Source organism: Trichosurus vulpecula, chromosome 2 (genome assembly GCF_011100635.1).
Source record: "Trichosurus vulpecula isolate mTriVul1 chromosome 2, mTriVul1.pri, whole genome shotgun sequence".
Classification (NCBI taxonomy): Eukaryota; Metazoa; Chordata; class Mammalia; order Diprotodontia; family Phalangeridae; genus Trichosurus; species Trichosurus vulpecula.
This window is the reverse complement of record NC_050574.1, coordinates 233,465,471-233,484,747: the sequence shown is the minus strand read 5'-3', so window position 1 is coordinate 233,484,747 and position 19,277 is coordinate 233,465,471. Positions and strand designations below refer to the sequence as shown.

General features: G+C 38.2%; 1 pseudogene; it reads right to left on the bottom strand.

Moving 5' to 3' along the window:
- Positions 1 to 4,720: 4,720 nt before the first annotated feature.
- The window catches only part of LOC118836927, a 30,631-nt pseudogene continuing 16,074 nt past the window's right edge, over positions 4,721 to 19,277 (bottom strand).

The following is a 19,277-nucleotide window of genomic DNA, read 5'->3' as shown; positions in this document are numbered from 1 at the left end:
GAATGCTTTAAATTCCTTTGTAAAAGGGGATGCCTCTGACAGGAGAAATCAACCCTGGCTGGTGGACATTTAATGAAGAGGTAGGCTAGAAGTCTTTAGCTCCTCTGCAGAGAACATGACTTAATTATGAGATTTACCCACCTCCAGCAATCTGGACAGGGGAATCCATCACTGGCCAGACCACTCTGGTTGGTTTTCTCCCTCATAAACTGGGTCACCCTAAACTCCAATGGAGAGGTTCAGTTTCCTTGGGGCAATAATTTAACTAGATTAGATTTTGTTTACTCTAAACAGAAATAAGTTCTCCTCGTTGGGTGGGGTCTCTGCCCAAGATCTAGGAGCTTGTTTCTGGAGAATTAGGGACCTCTCATCAATCAGCCATGTGCTTCAGAGACAGACTGAGTAACCTACAGAGGTTCCAGTTGTGGACCCAGAGGGGCGGGGATGGGAATAGGGATAGAGATAGAGCAGGTGCAGAGTTGGGCTGGCTGGCAGGTGACTGTCAGGGAGACAGGACCTGAGTCCCTGAAATCATCATAGTCCTTGTAGTCATCTTTAGTACTTGAGACCTAGTGGACAAGGGCCAGAATAAGGCTCTCGGTGCCCAGCCCAAAAGCATGTCTGGGACAGAAGGAGGTAGTGTAGTGCTCATGGTTCTGGGAGTGCTGGGCAGAAGCATCCTGGGGTCTCAGGGAAGCTTAGGGGGATTAAATTGGTTTGAACTGGTTGAAACCACTGGTCAGGACTGGCTTTAACACATCTGAACCAGATTAAACCAATCTGAACCAGTTGAGCAGAACTCAGATTAAACTGGCTTGAACTGATCAGAACTGGATTAACATGGTTAGGTTTGAACTAGTCAGAATCAATTTGAACTGGTCAGAAAAAGGATTAAGCTAGTTTTAACTGGTTATGGTCAGACTCAGTTTTGATTTGAACTGGTCTTAAAACTGGTTTGAACTGTTCAGAACTGGATTGAACTGGTTGAAACTGGGTTGAACTAGATTCTGGCTTAGACTGCTTTGAACTGGTCAGAACTGGATGAAACTGATTACATCTGGTCAGAACTGGTTGAAACTGGCTTAATCTGTTCAGTAACATGCATAGGATCACACAGCTAAAAGTGTCTCAGGGTCATATTTGAAGGCAGGTCTTCCTGAGCACTCTACCCACCGTACTACCTGGCTGCCTTCATAAAAACAAGATCAGAAATAGGTTCCATGAAAAACACCTTTTATTTGCTATTTTTAAAAGAAAATACATTTAAACTAAAGAAAACTTTGCTTTTCTGTCTTTGGATTCTTCCTTACTAGAGTAAAATATAAGTGGGAAATGAACAAAAATGAAAGAAAACCCACTTTTTCTCCTGGCAAAACAAAGTGATTGATAGAGCTCCTTCAGTTAATGGATAGAAAAGATTTAGGTTTGAATCCCATTTCTTCTGCTATGATAATGGACCAAAATTATCCTCCCTTTCTCAGAAAAGAAAACAAAATAGGTGGATCATAAACTCAATTCTAGGTTGCCCTTCCCTCCCCTTTTCTATTTTAAAAATCTTTTGCTCTTTTCTAATCCCCATTTCAATTCTTGAATCTCGATTCTTTCTACACTAATCCTTCTGGTTCATATATTATCCATTTGCAAAGAAATTTCTTCTCTGAAACCTTCTCAAAATATACTTTTTTTTCCTTTAAGTGAATCATTTGGATAATGAGAACTGGATACTGAAGATTTGTATTGTAATGTGCCACTCCTCCAGTCTTACTGTGGAAACTTCCCAGGGATAGGACACTTGACATATTTCCCCCTATTGTACAATGATGTGGACATTCTTTAAAGCACCACATGCATGTCTTTAAACAAAGGGAAATAATCATGCCAATCTTTAGTTGATTCCTTTAGAACTATTACAAGATAGGCTATCAGTGTAAGCCTGGAGATATTAAATAGATCTGAGATACAGCTGGAGATTCAAATGGTGGCTTTTCCTAAAAATGGCACCATGAACATGACTCATACATGAATAAAGAATTTTTTTGGAAAATTTGGAAGAAACCGTTGGACTACATATGTCATTGCTTTTATAATTTTTATACATATGTTACATACACACAAAAATACCTATATCTATACAATAGATTTAAAATCTATTATTTTCCTAAGTAAGTGTCATAGGAGCACAGAGCTGGAAGGTTGCTCAGATTTTTAAAGGTAAATCATATAAGGCATTGACACATCTCAGAGCTATTAGTAAGTATTTTTTTTTAGATTTTTTTTCAAGGAAAATGAGGTGTAGCTACTTAAAACGTGGGAAAGGTGATGAGGTAGCATGTTACATTGGAAAGAATGTTGGATTGGGCAGATAAGTGGGGCAGTGGATGAGAGTCAGGCTTGGAATCAGGAAGTCATATCCTGCCTCAGACACTTACTAGCTATGTAACTCTGTGCAACTCACTTAACTGCTGCTGTCTGTCTCAGTATCCTCATCTGTGAAATGGAGATAATAATAGCATGGACCTACCAGGGTTGGGAACATAAATAATATAATATTTGTAAAATGCTTTGCAAACCTCAAGACACTCTGTAAATACTGCTCATCTATGTCAGAGGACAGAGGTTCAATTTGGCTCTGTCACTATATGGATAATGGCTAGAGTTCTAGATTTGGACTTTGCAAGGTATGGGTTTGAACAGACCCTTAACAGCTATATGCCTTTGGGCAAATCGCTTAAACTTTCTGAGCTTGTTTCCTTATCTATGAAAGGAGGATAATAAAAACTACAGTACTTATCATATTGTAGGTTTGAGGGGCAGCTAGGTGGCGCAGTGAGTAGAGCACCAGCCCTGGAGTCAGGAGGACCTGAGTTCAAATCCGGCCTCAAGACACTTGACACATGTACTAGCTGTGTGACCTTGGGCAAGTCACTTAACCCTAATTGCCCTGCCAAAAATCATATTGTAGGTTTGTGTGATGTGGTGTGACATTCTAATAATGTAGATAAAGTGCTTTGGAAACCTTAAACACAAATATCAGTTGTTAATTATTATTACTATATCATCATCCTCATCATTATCATCATCATCATCGTCATCATCATGTTTTCATCTTTTCAATGGAGTTCTGAGAAAAATGATCCAGGGAAAAGTTGCTATCCTGCTATTATTCTTTTACTTTATATTTAATATTTATATTTTATAGACTTTTGCAGAAGCAGATAAAACCTTTTTTTTGGTTCAATAAAAACATATGAATGTAAGCCCATCCTCTGAAGGTTCACTGAAAGCATCGTTGGTATGATTTTAGTAGCAGAAAGGACAGCAGGGATGACAAATACTTCATTGCACAGTTTCTACCATTTCTTTGCATAATTTACATGGATCACTAAGTCTGAATTCTTTAAGGATAACTTCTGCAATTTATGATGACAATGACCTGATCCTAAATTGTCGTTATAAATCCTTTTGTTTCCAGAAACAATATCAGCTTGATATCCATTAATTCTATGCTTCTTTATCAAAAACTTTTTGGCTGAATTAATATGGTTGTCACTTGTGGATTTTAGCTCTTTCATAGGCTACATTTAGAGGTAACTTACTTTTGTTTACAATGGATAAATCCAACAGTGTGTACCTTTTTATCAGTCTTGGCTGTTGTCCAATGAAACTATAGATACTTGTGCCAGTAGTATTTCTGGATGTTTGGAATTAATTTGTCATGCACTCTAAGAATATTTATTAATCTTATTTAAACTTTTTGGAAAGGAAATTTTAAAAGGCAAGCAATTTGTAAAGACTTAAGAACTGTAATTAATGTAGTCACTATAATTCCAGAGGACTCATGGTAAGCATTTTCTTCTTTTATCCTTCTTCTCACAGAGAGATGATAAACTTCAAATATAGAATGAGAAATACATTTTTGGATGTAGTCAATGCAAGAATTTGTGTATATTTGTTACAAGGATTTTGTTTTTCTTCTTTCAATTGGGGTAGGTGGGAGGGAGAGAAAAATAAATGTTTGTTAATTGAAAATAAAATTAAATGAAATTATCATTTACAAATTAGAAGGTTGGACCAAAAAGAAAAAGCAACATTAATCATCCTAGAGTTGCCTTAGAGGGATGGACCCTGTGTCTTATTAGTAATAATTATTAATAAATAATTAATAACAATAACAATACTTTACCAATCTTTTATGATCCATTTTATAGTTCCAAAAAATACATTAGACTGGTATTGTATAGGGGTGAATTGTTTTAAATGTTTTCTTCCCTTTTTGTTTTCATTTTATCCTTCCAGTAAGTCTCTTAACATACTCAACCACAACTTTCTCCTTGATATCTTTATGCATCTTGCCTGGAGAAGAACAAGTATCCACAGATACTGTCTTCATCCATTGATTCAATTTGATTACCATATTCAACCTTGAAACTTTTAGTCACTATCTTTTCTTAGTTTACACTTATCTAATCCAAATCTTATTTTGACATAACTGGAGAAAAGTTCCATGAGATGTAGGAACTATTTAGTGTATTTTTTTTTTAAGACAGGGAACAGCTTTATCGGTTAAAGTCTGAAACACTGGTTGTGGCACCCACTCTGAAGTGGACAGGAGTTAGAGTGCTTAGCTTCCTTCTTCATCAGTGGGAGGCACTCCCTGGTCCCCAGGGTCCTCTGAGTGCTAGAGCTGGTAGAGATGAGGAGAGGGGGGGACAACCAATTGCTAGGCCAGGAAGTGTTTAACACTGGTCAAGAAGTCTTCGGGCTGGTCGGCATGGACCCAGTGGCCGTTCCCTGGGACAGACAGGATTTGAGCTTGAGGGAATAGAGGTTTGATCTCGGAGAAATGACTAGGCTGGATAAATTTAGACTAGATGAATTTAGGCCACTGAGGAAGAGTGTGGGGCCATGGTAGGATTTCTGGAGCTGGGGGAAGTCCATGATCTTGTCCATCTGTTGGATCAGGGCTTCACTACTGACCCTCCACTCGAACTGTCTATTGCTGGCTTTCACCAGATTGGTGAGGAGGAGCTGCTGTACAGTGGAGTACTTGATGACAGAACTGAGCTGCTGGTCTGCTACTTTGCACACCTGAGAGAAGGGCAGCTCCTTGGGGATCTGCACAGACTTCATGGCTACCAAGTAGGAAGAGAAGTCTGAGATGGCTGTGGTTGGCAATGGGCTGATGTCCACTGAGGTCAGGCATTCCACCAGCTCTACCCTCTGCAGCATCAGTACCATGGCTGTCTTGCCCCCATGCTGTGTCTGATGAAGATGCAGGGGGCCAGGCCAAGCTGGGCCTCCACTGCACTCATGGCCTCATAGCTGGAATCAGGGCTGTGTGGACTCTCTCCATGGTTCTGAGCATCCATTATCAGCACTTTCCTGCCTGTTTGCTGCTGATCTTGCCTATGGTCTGGTTGTTAGTTTTGCTGCCAAACAACCCATGCAGGAAGATCAGGGGTGAGTGGCTGTCCTTGGAGTCCAGCAGCTTGAGGGAGAGGGGTACTGGCCTGGAACTGCTACTCCCATGCATAGAGGGGGACCCATGGAAGCCCAGCCCTGGGAAGGCAGCAGGGGCTTACAGGCCACCCCCCCCCCAGAGGTCCCTCCAGTCCTGGCTCCAGTGCCACACACTTGGTGCTGCCCCTGGCCCAGTCTGGGTAACTGAAAACTCCTGCGTTGACTCAGGCAGAGGTGGGCTCTGACTATTTAATATATTTTTAGAGAAATAGGGAGTCTGATAGCTTGAGGCAGCAAGGGGGCATAGTGGGTAGAACACTAGGCTTGGAGTCAGGAAGATCTGAGTCAGAATCACCTGATGCTACATGTGTGACCCTGGACAAGTCATTTAACCTTATTTGCCTCAGTTTCCTCATCTGTAAAATGAGAAGGACATGGAAAACCACTCTAGTATCCTTGCCAAGAAAATCCCCAAAGGGGTCGCAGAGAGTTGGACATGACTGAAAATGACTAAACACAACAAAAATCAAGATAATAAAGCACCTACCTTGCAGGGTGTAATGGCAATCACACTGGCATATTCAGGATGGCTGTCAGTTGTTTCAACAATTCGGCTAGCAGCTGCCATGGGAGTAAAAGACCAACACAAGCCTAACCACAAGAATGCTGCCAGCATAGGTTCTTTTGATCTGCTTTACTGAGGAAAGAAAAGTTTAGGGGTTAACAATCTTATTTCAATCCGACATATAAATATCATTCACTTAGTTCAGGGGGAAAAGCCAGCACCCTGAACTTCAGAGCAAATACAAACAAATTACAAATATACATTATAAACAGACCAAATACAATTCATAGTTACCAAGAAACCATCAACATCTGGGTGAGCCAGGAGTCCTATGCCAACACTCCTCCAGGAGTGAGAGTCTCAAGCAAATACCTCTGTTCTCTCTTTTTATACAGTCTTTGGTCATCTGAGCAATCAGAATTTAGGTGTGATCCTGAGGGCTTTACACCCACATAGGCTTAGCACCTAGTAAATAGGGGTTTGGGCCTGGGGCTTTGCACCTAGTAAGGCTCAATCAAAGATACTTCATTAATTCAGCATTCTAAAACAGTAAAAAAAAAAAATCCCAACTTAATTAATATTACAGCAGTGCAGGTTCTTTTATCTGCTTTACTAAGGAATGACAGCCGTTTCAGGGGTCAACAATCTTCTTTAATTAAACAGAAAAAAAATACAGAGAAGAGAAATAAAGACCAAAAGACAGGGCTCTACTGCCTGAATCAAAGCTTTACATCCACCACTGAATTGAGAGAGCCTTTACCTCTGAGCAGTAAGAGAGTTCTGAACATGTGGCCACTCAGTCTTGACCAGGGAATCACAACATCTTTCTCATAAGTGAGCCCCGAAGTTGAAAGCTCACCTCTCACAGTATATATTCTTTCAGCTAATAGGCTCAGAGCCAGGAGGCATCACAACCCTACTCAGTGCCTAATTAGCTTATTAACAAAAGGTGTGCAAGCCTTCCTATAAGCAAGCTTCCGTTAATGGGCTCCACATGAGGCCTATTAATGGGCAGGAGAAAATCTTACACACCCGGCCCGCTCCGCCCCCCCCCCCATTAACATTACACACGGTTATTTTGGAAATCAAATGCAATAATATTTGTAAAACATTTACTAAAGTGCCTGGCATATAATAGATGCTTAATAAATGCTTATTCCCTTCCTTTGACCTCATCTATATACAATGAGTAATTAATAAGATTACTTCTTTACTGCTTACGCTATTCCTACTACTTCTATTGCTACTTTGTGACTTTGGACAAGTCGTACAGCCACCTGAGACACATTTCCTTCATCTTTAAAATGAAGGAATGTGACTAAATGACCTATAATTTATCTGGAATTTCATCTCTGATCCTATGAAGTGACCTCAGTACCAATATTTTAAAGTAAAACTGGATAACTGAACATTGCATCTCTATTGCTTTAGCTTAACTTCTGTGCCCAGCGAGATCTTGGAACATAAAGTTGCAGCACTTAAATTTTCCATGTACTTTGCCATAGTGAAAAATAGAAATGTGAGTATTAATTATGTAAAACTGACAGCACAGCATTTAGGCACAAATTGAAAACAGAGATATCATGACTCACTTCTCATATCTAATGACATCTGTGACAGTTTGACTAGGCAGATTTTTGAATTTCACATCACTGGAAGCAAACTACCTGTACTGTACTACAGAGTACATAAATACTGTACTACAGAGTAAATAAAATTAAGCAAGTTGATTTCACTAAGGATTAAGGCTCATTTTATTTCTTTAAGTACCAAATTAGTCTCTCCAAGGTTGGGTGACTGGTCTTCCACTTTTCACAAAGGTCCATCTCAGATATTCAGTCAGGGACTAAATATGTGGTTTTTGTTTAATATTGTCACGTTTAACAATTACCACAATGGATTGGCCAGACAGGTCTAATTTTATGCCTGAATGGGATAGAACTACATGGAATGACTTGAGGGGAATGGAGAGGTTCCCTTCCCTCCCCCCCCCAATATGCCCCTTGATGCCAATAAATTTTTCCTACTCTCCCTAGGATTCTCTTTTTGGAGACTTGAGCCAATAATTTATTTTTATTTACTGTAATTCAATTGTATAGCACCTTAATAAAAATTAATAGGTCAGATGCTTTTCTCCAGTGATGACAGGGAGAAATCGGTTACTGTGAGCATGTGAGACACATAGAGATGGGGAATGAGAATTGCTAAAGGGAGAAATGGAGATGTGAGTGACAAACTTTACCTATTTCTCAATTTTGTCTAAAGTCAATTCAGTTTCCACCTTATGATATTCCTGCTCCTACTCTCTCAGAATCCTCCAGTCACCAAGTTGCTCTCCGTCTCTTGCCAAGTGGGTAAAGGATAGGGAAAGAGGTAAAGAAATGTATAGCAATTCTCTAATTTGAAGACGGCTTGTTATCCCTTTTAATTGTTGAGGAAACATAAACATTTCGCATGTGTCTTTGTGGGCAGTAGTTGGTCAGGACATTCATATTCAATTGATTTTTCTCCAGTCAAGTTGATGAAATTACAGAAGGGACAGTTATAGTGACAACACAATGTTAATGTGTTAAATGATGTGCAAAAATTGGTCTATGCAGTTACCCCTTCACAAAATGTGAGGTTTTCCTCAATGGAATTAAAGAACATCTAGTTATTGTCTGGTAAGGAATAGATCATGCCCCTGGTAGGGTTATACTAACCAGACACAGAGTTGAGGTAGGAGAGATCTGTGGCAGCAGAGAAGAGACATGTTTGTAGAGAAGGAGCCTAACCCTTAGGAGTTGGGAGAAATAAAGTCTTTCCCTTCTCCTTGAACACTTACCAGAGGGCAGCAATGATGGAGGTGGGGGGAGAAGATTTCTTTCTTTTCATTTTTGGTTTATGATATCTTGCAGTGGAGTTACTTACCCACTTATAGACACTGCACCCTTCAAGTAGTAGGCCCAGGAAGTCAAGACAACCCCAAGAAATTTGACTCATGTTATCAGAAAATAGAGTCAGCTAGAGATTCAAGAGAGGATTAGTATTCCAGGGACATAAGGGAATATGTTTCGTGTCTTTCAGGAGGAGGATGATCATGGTAATTTCTAGTGTGGGCATTGACTGAAAATATAGTCTTGAATTAAGAAACGTTTATCTTCAAGTCAAGTCAACAAGCATTTATTAAGTACCTACTGTGTGCCAGGCACCATGCTAAGCTCTGAGGATATGAAAAAGGACAAAATACTGTCCCTGCTCTCAAGAAGTTCAGTCTAATGGGAAAGATAGCATGGAAACAATTACGTACAAACAAGATATATGCAGAATAAACTGTAGTTAATCTCAGATTGAAGGCACTAGCATTGAAGAGGAAAGGTTTCTTGCAGAATGTGGGATTTTAGGTAAGACTTTAAGGATCCAGGGAAGCTCAGAGGTAGAGATGAGAAAGGAGAACATTGTAGGAATGGGGGGCAGCCAATAAACATGCTCATAATCAGAATAAGGAGTGTCTCATACAAGGAACTGCTAACAAGAAGGCATACATGCAGAGGAGAAAGGTATGAGAAGACTGGAAAGTAGGAATGGGTAAGATTATGAAGGGCTTCAAAAGCCAAACAGAGGATTCTATATTTGATTCTGGAGGTAATCAGGAGTCAATGGACTTTATTAAAGCCATTTTTAAGGGAGAGGAGAACGGCTAAGCTGACCTGGGTACTGTGATTAACAGGGACTGAGTCCAATTCCTGGCCCTGCTGTAGAGTTTGAAGTTGAAAGCCTAGTTATTGTTCCAAACCAGATGGACAACCAAGGTTCCTAGGGGGAGAAGCAAGAGATCTGTGGAGGGAAATAAGGGATCAGACAGTCTGCTATCTATATGTGGACAATAGCTAAGTTGTGATTAATGCAAGTTTGAATACTGTGGAATTCAATTTAGTGTGAGTGATAAGATAATATCAAGTCATATTTAATATAATTCCAAAATTCAATTAATGAAATGTGTGCAAGTTATTTGAGGGTTTTAACATGCCTCTATCTCATCATTTTTCTGTCATTGCATCACCTTCAAAGAATAGAAGTGTTTCAGGGATAGAAATAAAGCATCTTTTGCTGTATGGATTGAAGCTTGCAAATAAAAATGTATTCCTCTTAGCAGAGCAGCCATTCAGACAAAAACTTCAAATTTATTTAAGGCAATGAAACAGGGAAATGAAGTGAATAATGGAAGAAACTTTTACTGCAAGCATTGGTTGGTTTGATCACTTTAAAAATTGGGTTCAATCACATGTAAAAATTACTGGAGAGGCAAACAGCACAGATGAGGATACACCAGTTAAATATTCTGACGTTTTAAAAGAAATAATCAAAGCAGATGGATACGTTGATTAAAAAAAAACTTTTAATTTGGATGAAACCAGCTTATTCTAGAGAAGGATACCTACCAGAACTTACATTTCAAAGAAAGAAAATATTCAATCAGGATTTAAAATGTCTAAGTAGCATCTAGCATTGGGTAATAATTTAGAAGGAGATTTTAAATGAAAGTCGATGCTTCTTGGGTTCTTGTTGAGTCATTTCTCAGTTATGCCCAACTCAGTGGCCCCGTTTGGGGTTTTCTTGGCAAAGATACTGGAGTGGCTTGTCATTTCCTTCTCTAGCTCATTTTACAGATGAAGAAACTGAGGCAAACAGGGCTAAGGGTCTTGCCCAGAGTCACACAGCTGGGGCCACATTTGAACTCAGGTCTTCCTGACTACAGGCCTGATTCTCTATCCACTGAGTCAAATGCTTCTTCATCAGTCTTGAAATTCTCTTAATCTGAGAGGTTCTAACCATTGATTGCTTCCAGTTTTTTTGTGGTCAAATAAGAAAGCACGGATTTTCAAAGACTGGTTATTTTAGCTCAGCTCTTGAAAAATATTGTAAGAACAATAATATCATGTTTAAACCATTACTGATTTCAGATAATGCCCCAGGTCATCTAACTACACCTTGTTCATTGTGAATGTGAACTTGCAAATGTTATGAGATGTGGATAAAGCTCTTTGTACTTACCAGTATGTGTATATAGATTTAAAGAAAGATAAGAATTCAGTCTTGGCTGCTAAAATATTTTAATTGAAAATAATGTTTTTGTCATGTTGTCAGGGTAGGTTTATCTTTAATAAGATATTCAGTAATTTCTTAATTTTTTAAAAAAATTACTTTCTGTGTCTATTACTTTATGATTAATTTAAATCAGAATTATTTTTCTTATCCTTTATTGTTATATTGATGAACACAAACTAGTATTTAAAATGTCATTTCATATTTCCATTGAGTTAGAACCTATTACCATTTTTTACACAAAATTATAACTTTGAATGGTGAAAATTTAAATAATGTGACCATCTCATAGGATTCATTATTTGCATTAATGGGGACCTAATTGTATAATCCTAGTGCAGAAATCTGCAATGGCATTTCCTTTTAGAAATTATGATTGTATTTTGAATAGAATGATATAAATTTCATTCAAGATTTAATGCAGTCACAGATTGAATCATAAATGGATTGCCTAGTTTCGTTCTGGTACTAGGGTAGAGGCAGCAAATAGAATTGAACAATCTGTATTGGAATGTTAAGAGAGTGGGGACAAGCCAATTGCAATTGAGCAGGCAAAAATTTGACAAGGGTCAAGTCAAGAAGTGGTCAGGAGGCCAACAATGCAGATATAGACTTCAGGAGCTAGCTGGCTAAAAAGGGATGTGACTGAGCAATTATTAAGAAGAAGCAAGTCCAGGAAAAATTTGAAGTTAACAAAAGTCACAGGTTGTGATCCTATTGGCCAAACATATGTTTTTATTCTCATTTATAGAGCCAGGGCTAACTGAATGAATGTATAAATGAGGAAATGAATGAATGAATTGCTGATACCTTGACTCCTAGATGGAATGTCTGGTTTTAGAGGGATATCATTTAATTAAAGGAAGAGAAAGGGAAGGGAATAAATATTTATGTAGCACTCACTAGGTACCAGGCACTGTGCTAAGTGTTTTACAAATGTTATTTCATATAATCCTCACAACAACTTTGTGAGGTAGGTGCTGTTATTCTCCCCATTTTACAGTTGAGGAAACTGAGGCAAACAGCAGTTATGTGACTTGCCCAGGGTCAGATACCTAGTAAGTATCTGAGGCCAGAGAGGGAATATAAAAGAATATTTGGACATGAGAAAATTTTTTATAAGAAGCAGCAGTAAGATTTAGTGCTTGATTTGCTACAGAGGACAAAAAAAGGCCATGGTTTCTAGTACATGTCAAATGAGATACTATTTGTGTAACCCAATCCCAAAGCCTATTGGTAAGAGACTTTCTCCTTATTGGTAGAGATCAATGCCTGCACCTGCATGAGAGGCGGGGCAGAGTTGGTGAGAGCAGGAGAAATGAGAGGTCTCTAGTCTTCTCTGACTTCAAGCTTAAAGTCCCTATGGGCATTTCTGGCTTCTAGCTTTGAGAGAAGATGGAAGTGGCCAACCCCACTTCAGGTTACTCAGAGGAAAAGACTCTAAGAAGAAACCGACATGAGAGGAGCTAACAGTCTCTATTATGTCCCTGTCCCCAGCTTGCCACACTAGAGACCTCAGGGAACTTACCCTTGTGTAAGATCTGGGGCTCTCTTTGTTGAACTGCATTACCTTGTTCCCAATAAGAGAACTTTCACTATTGTCTACTATACATAGTCTCCTATGTATACCTCGTCTGATTTTTGTTTTGCTGGGATTCGGATAAATGAGTTTCTTTGCTATTCATTATATGCGTTCCATTGTGGTTCTGGTATTTGGTGGGAAAAGGGTTAAGCTTTAGATATAAAACTTGGGGTCCTCCTTCCCCCAATAATGAAACAGTGATCAGAAATGAGATTGAACCTGAAAACCTCATCCTCCTAACGACATTTAAGGGAGCAGACAGATATAATACTACTAGCCTGGTACCCTACCCCTTCCTTTCTCAAGAGAGCAGAGTTGGGACCTCTGATCAGAATTAAATGTCCCTTGGAGAAGGCTGCGGCAGGGTGGGTGGAGGAAGGGGAGAAGAGGCTAGCGATGTCTATTTTGCCTCCCTTTGAGTCACAAGACACCTCCATGCTGCATGTTTCTACATTTGTAAAGAATTTATCCCAGTGCTTGGCACACAGCAGGTGCTTAAAAAGGCTTAATACCTTCTTCCCCTACCCTGTGATCCTTGACCCTTCTCTAGATTCTCATCTTCTGATTGCTCATCATAATAGCTTCTTTCTGAATTCTCCAAGGTTCCAGTTCCACTAAACATATTGCCACCAGATTATCTTCCTAAAACGCCATTTTCTTCATGTTAGTCCTCTGTTCAAAAACTGACCATAAGGCCATGTTCAAACTCCCTAATGTTCATTCCAGGTCCTAGTCACCGTGGTCCAGTCCAAAAGGGGCAGTGGATTTAGATGACCTGGATTCAAATCCTGTCTCTGTTCCCTACCACTTGTGAGACATCAGGCAAGTCACCTAACCTCTTTGGGACACACATACACACCCATCCTATAAAACTTTCATACCACCCACCATGTTGCCACAGTATTGTTTCAGAGATGCCTGGGAGGTTTTCCTAGTTCATCCAAGAGCAAGCCTTGATGAATTGAAGAATACCAGACAGAATGTAGCAAGATCCTACCCTCCCTGTGCCTCAAGAGAGCTACTCAACTACAAATGAAAAAGAATTATACTCAGTATTAGTATAGTCAGTTATTTTCAGGTCAACAAGTACAGCATAGATACTTAATATTTAATATACTCTTCTACTAAAAAAAGTTTTGTTGTTGCCTTTTGTTTCTTTGCTAGTCATGTCTCTGTATCCTCCTAGAGTAAGTCCTTTTGTGTAACAAAAATAAAATACAACAATTTAAACAGTACCAGCGCACGCATATCCACATCTGATAGTGTATACTGAGGTCTAGGTAGTCCCTACCTTTCCTTATCAGTTTTCCAGAACAAGGTTGTTCCCCAGAGTCAATCATAGTTGGACTGGGCTTGAGTGTTATTGGTTACTTTACTAGAGTCATTGTCAGTCTTACACTCTTGGATCCATGCACTGTACTGTCTCTGCCTCATTTCATACAAGCTTGACTTTCTCTTTGTAACACTTGATATAAGTTTGAAAGCTGATTTCCTGCTGGTACATGCTTTCTATGCAAGGCCAGGGGTTGTGATGTGTATGTCCATGAGATTTTTAATCTAATTTTTGTACTTCTATCTAATCTTGAGTTATACAAGTCTTGCCAAAGGGGAAGAGACTATGAAAAATGAGGCTGGTGTCCAATGCAAGAAAACTTGGGGGGAGAGGCTCCATACTCCCCCCCTTGGCAACGTAAGTTGGGCAGTAAGTAAAACACAGACACACAAACACAAATTTGATTCACGGAGATCGACAAAAGTGTCTCATGTTCCTTTCCACATAAAATGCCGGTAATTTAATTAAGGTGAATTACCAATTTGTTATTGTTGTTCAGTCTTGTCCAGCTCTTCCTCATCCCATTTGGAGTTTTCTTGGCAAAATAAGAATGCCTTAGACATTCACTAGCTGTGTGACCCTGGACAAGTTACTTAACCCTTTTTGCCTGAGTTGCTTCATTTGTAAAATGAGCTGGGGAAGGAAATGGCAAACCACTCCAGTATCTTTACCAAGAAAACCCCAAATGGGGTCACGAGGTTGAACAACAGAGCCTAAGAATCATTTAAACTACCAGATATAGAATGGGGAAAAAAAAAAGATAAAAACCAAGGCTACTAGGGATAAGTTACATAAAATTTTACGTATTTTAAAACATTGAATTAATGTTTGCTGGGGAAATGAGATACAACATTCTATTTTATTCTTCAGATTTGTATGTCTATTTATGGTTATTTTTCTTGAGGCAAGTGCTTTGGGAATATTCATTTCTCTTGTCATTCCTCCGTTTCTTCTCTTATTTCCTGGCTCCCAGTCACTTAATCATTTCATCCACTGGTCAGGAGCAGGGATCCATAAATTTACATCATTATAAGGGTTTCTGGTTTGTTTTTGTTTTAAATACTAGGCTCTTTTACATGTATAGTGCAGTCATAGATTTATTCAGAAATAGGTTGTCTGATTTTATTCTGTTTTATAGCTTGGCCTTTTACAAATAAAAAACATATCATCATCATAATTTACATAATGCTCTAAGGTTTGCAAAGCATTTTACAAATATTTTCTCATTTTACCCTCACCGTAACCCTGGGAGTTAGGGGCTATTATTATCCTCATTTTATAAATGAAGAAACAGAGACAGGCAGTAGTTAAGTGACTTGCTCAGAGTCATATAGTTAGTAAGAGTCTGAGACTAGATTTGAACCCAGGTCTTCCTCATTCTCTGGGGTTCAGCTAGGCCTGAGGTCATCTTCAAGAGTTCAAAACCAACCTCAGAGACTTACTAGCTGTGTGACCCTGGGAAAGTCACTTAAGCCCATTTGTCTCAATTTCCTCCTCTGTAAAATGAGCTGGAGAAGGAAGTGGCAAACCACTCCAATATCTTTACCAAGAAAACCCCAAATGGGGTCACAAAGAGTCGAACATAACTGAAACAATTGAACTACAACATCCTTATTTTAGTTCTCATGTTCTATCCACATTTATACTTTACTAAATAACAACAAATGAAATTCTCAATTTTGAACCAAATTGCCAGAGGTTTACCTCCAAAGAGATGAAAAATTGATTAGAATCATGCTTCAATTTAATAATTTAAAAAGTCCTATGAATTAAAAAATTATATATGCTGAATAGTCCAGCTCTGAGTGAATATAAAGGATATAAAGAAGCATAATATAAAATTCCTACTCTGAAAAGTTTATATATCTGGAATTAAAATATAGCACCTGCAGTCACAGGATAAAATTTAGAAACATGGTATAAAAATTCTAACATTATTAGTATTAATTATGATAATAGCATAATTATATTAATTAAATAATGTTAATTAATATTAACAATAATATTTTGTTATGACTAAATTCTTGCAATAAAATAATAATGAAATTTAATGCATTCTGGAATGGTTATAGAAATATGAATTCAGCAGATTGTTCATTGAAGAATACATCTTTAATAATGAAGCCATAATACCAGTACAGAGAGAAATTAATTAATTTAATGCAAATTACAGTCTTCTTATTGGTAGTGAGAGAATTAAATATGTAATATTTTGCATACCTATCTTTCTTATTGAAATTTCTGTTCAATCAATTTTTATTTTTTACCCTGTCCCTCAAAATGTGAAAAGAATTAGTTTCAAGAGAATTTTCTCTTGCCTTAAGAAACTTGTTTCTTTTCCTAAAATTTCTAAACCTTGGAACTTAATGAATGCAGAAGTACTAGTGGTTGTAGTAGTAGTAGTAGTAGTAGTAACAGCAGCAGCAGTAGCTAACACTTTATACATTTACAGAATGCTTCATAGCCATATTCTAAACGGAGCCTCACACAAACCCTGTGAGGTAATTACTGCAGGTTTATTATCTCTATTTTATGCAGGTAGAAACTGCAGGTGGGAGGCTTGTGACACAGATATTCATTGTGCGAAGTAGAATTTGAACCCAGTTCTAACCTGACTATAGCTGTAATACTTCTTCTATGTGTGACACCATGCTGACTCTTCATTTCTGCTCTTCCGTCCATCTACTGAGTTTCTCTACATGTACTTAAGACAAACTGTCCAGCCTTCCTGTATTACTTAGTGCCTATTTTAATTTATAGCCCTTGAAAATCTAACAGTTTTGCTGGAGTGAGAACACAAAGATTTCCTGGGTAAGAGAAACATATGACAGGAAATGAGTAGTATATTTTGGCTACTAGTACTTTAGACAAGATCTACAGCAATTCAATAAAAATCACCTACAAAGGATTGTTAGTGGAGTTGTGACTGTACAATCATTGGTACAACCATTTAGGAAGATAATTTGGAATAATGCAAATAAACTGACTGAAATGGCCATGCCCTTTGACCCATACTGGGCTCATAACCCAAGAATGCCATCAATAGGAAAGTTCCTATGTACACCAGCTTGCAGCAGAACTTTTTTTTTTTATTGCAAACAATTGGGGGAAAAGTAGATGTCCATCAACTGGAGAATGGCTGAACAAACTATGATACATGAATATAATGAAATATTACTGCATCATAAGAAATAACATGTTTGATGAATACAGAGATGCATGGAAAGATCTACATGAACTGATACAGATTGAAGTAAGCAGAGCCAAGAAAATGACATGCATAAAGACTATAACAGTGTAAATGGAAAGATCAAACACACACACACACACACAAATTAAAAGTGAATGGTACAAAATTATAAAGAATAAGCATGACACAAAAGAAGAAATATGAGAGGATACTCCCAAGCCAGCCTTTTGTAGAGATAGGAGGTCCGAGTGTATCACACACTGCATATGTTTTAGATTTTTTCAATATATTGATCAATTATGCTGCATTTTCTCTCTTCTTTCTCTTTTATTTCTTTTTTTTGTCTTTAAAAAGTATTATTTGTTAAATGGGATAACTCTCTGGGAGGGAGGTAGAGAACGATGCTGGGGAAAATTATGACATACAAAAGTATAAAAAACTTTGTAGAATAATAAATAAGTATGACCTAATAATGATACCTAGGAGAATTAAGGTGATAATATCCAAAGCATGACCAGACAAAGCAACAAAATTATATTGAGGCATGTATGTTAACACAACCCCACCATTTCTAGTTGATCAACATGTGGCAGAAAACAGTGAACTGAAAGAAAATTCCACTTGTCATACTCCTAATGTAGGTATAATTTTAGTCAGACAGTTGTGGTTCTGGTTCTTTGCTGGGGATATTTGTTCCTAATTAGCAATAGTCCATGAAGGGCAGGGTCTGGACTGTGCTTAGGTCATTTCCATTTCCAATGACCATGAGAAAATTGGACAGCTTCATTTACCTTCGGGTAGCTTGATGGAACTTGGGTAATGGATAAATTGAAGAAACCATCAGTATAAACTAGTTAGGTACTTCATTTGAATGAAAAAATAAGGTAATAATTACATTGCATCTAACTCTAGTTCATTATCTATTGGACAAAACCAATCTGAGGAATCCTGGTTTAACTTAAAATTGTCTATGGCTGGGAACTTAAACCATCACTGTCTTTGGTTTGACTAAATTAGGCTAGAGAGACAGGAAGAGTCTACTTTCCCACCAAGGGAGAGGTGCCTATATTCCCTGAAAAAATCCAATAAAAATGTACATAGAGGGTTTTGTCTGAAGGCAAAGAAAAAAGACCTAGCCAAAATTGAATATTTCATTAGAGCATCAGAAAATCAAGGCATGGGGGCAGGAGCAAAAGTGGACTATAGACTTCTGAGAGAGAAAATGTCACAGACTAAAGTTTAATATACTTGCAAGATTATTAATATGCAGAGACAGACACAGTTACTTACAAAAATTCTAAGTGAACTATTGTTTGTCCTTTGTTCTCTAAGAAGAACAATGACATCAGGAAGGTGATGTCATGACTTGTAAGTGAATTGGATTTAAGGGCTGTGCAAAGTCACCACCCTCACTCTCTCCTCTGGAGCCATCTGGGTCCAGCAGCAAGATGTAGATCAGGATGACTGGAGATGACCCCCTTCGAAGTGAATAAGCATAAGTGAAAAGCAAAGTTCATGCCCTAAGGGTTAGGGGTCTAAAAGTCATTTAATATACACAATAGAACTGATGAACAAACAAATGAAGAAGAAACAGTGATTCCAGATGTAACACCTCCCCTACCATCACCCTGTATGTAGCAACAATGTGGGTAAAAGAATAGTATTACAGTCACAGGAGGCAAAATTCAAGAAAGGAACCCGCAATAAAATTCATAATCTCATGGTCCGTACACAAAAACACAAAGTATAGATTACAAATAAAATGGACTAGAGATCCCAATGAGAAGGGTTAAATTTGGCTTTTATAGGTATCGCTGAGACTTTGTGATATCAGAACCATGATTAGAATCTAGCACTGGAAAAGGAAAATTACTCAAAATGAATAAAATTGGTAAAAGGGAAAGCATGATGGATGGGGATTGGGTCTCAGGGTAGCAACAGGGAGAGAAGAGATGGAACAGCAGCAGAGAGTGGTGTTTTGCTAAAAGAGAAAAGGAACCAGGGACAGTGGGTGGTACTATTGCTTGCCAATTGTACTCATCCTTCAACTTGATGTATTAGC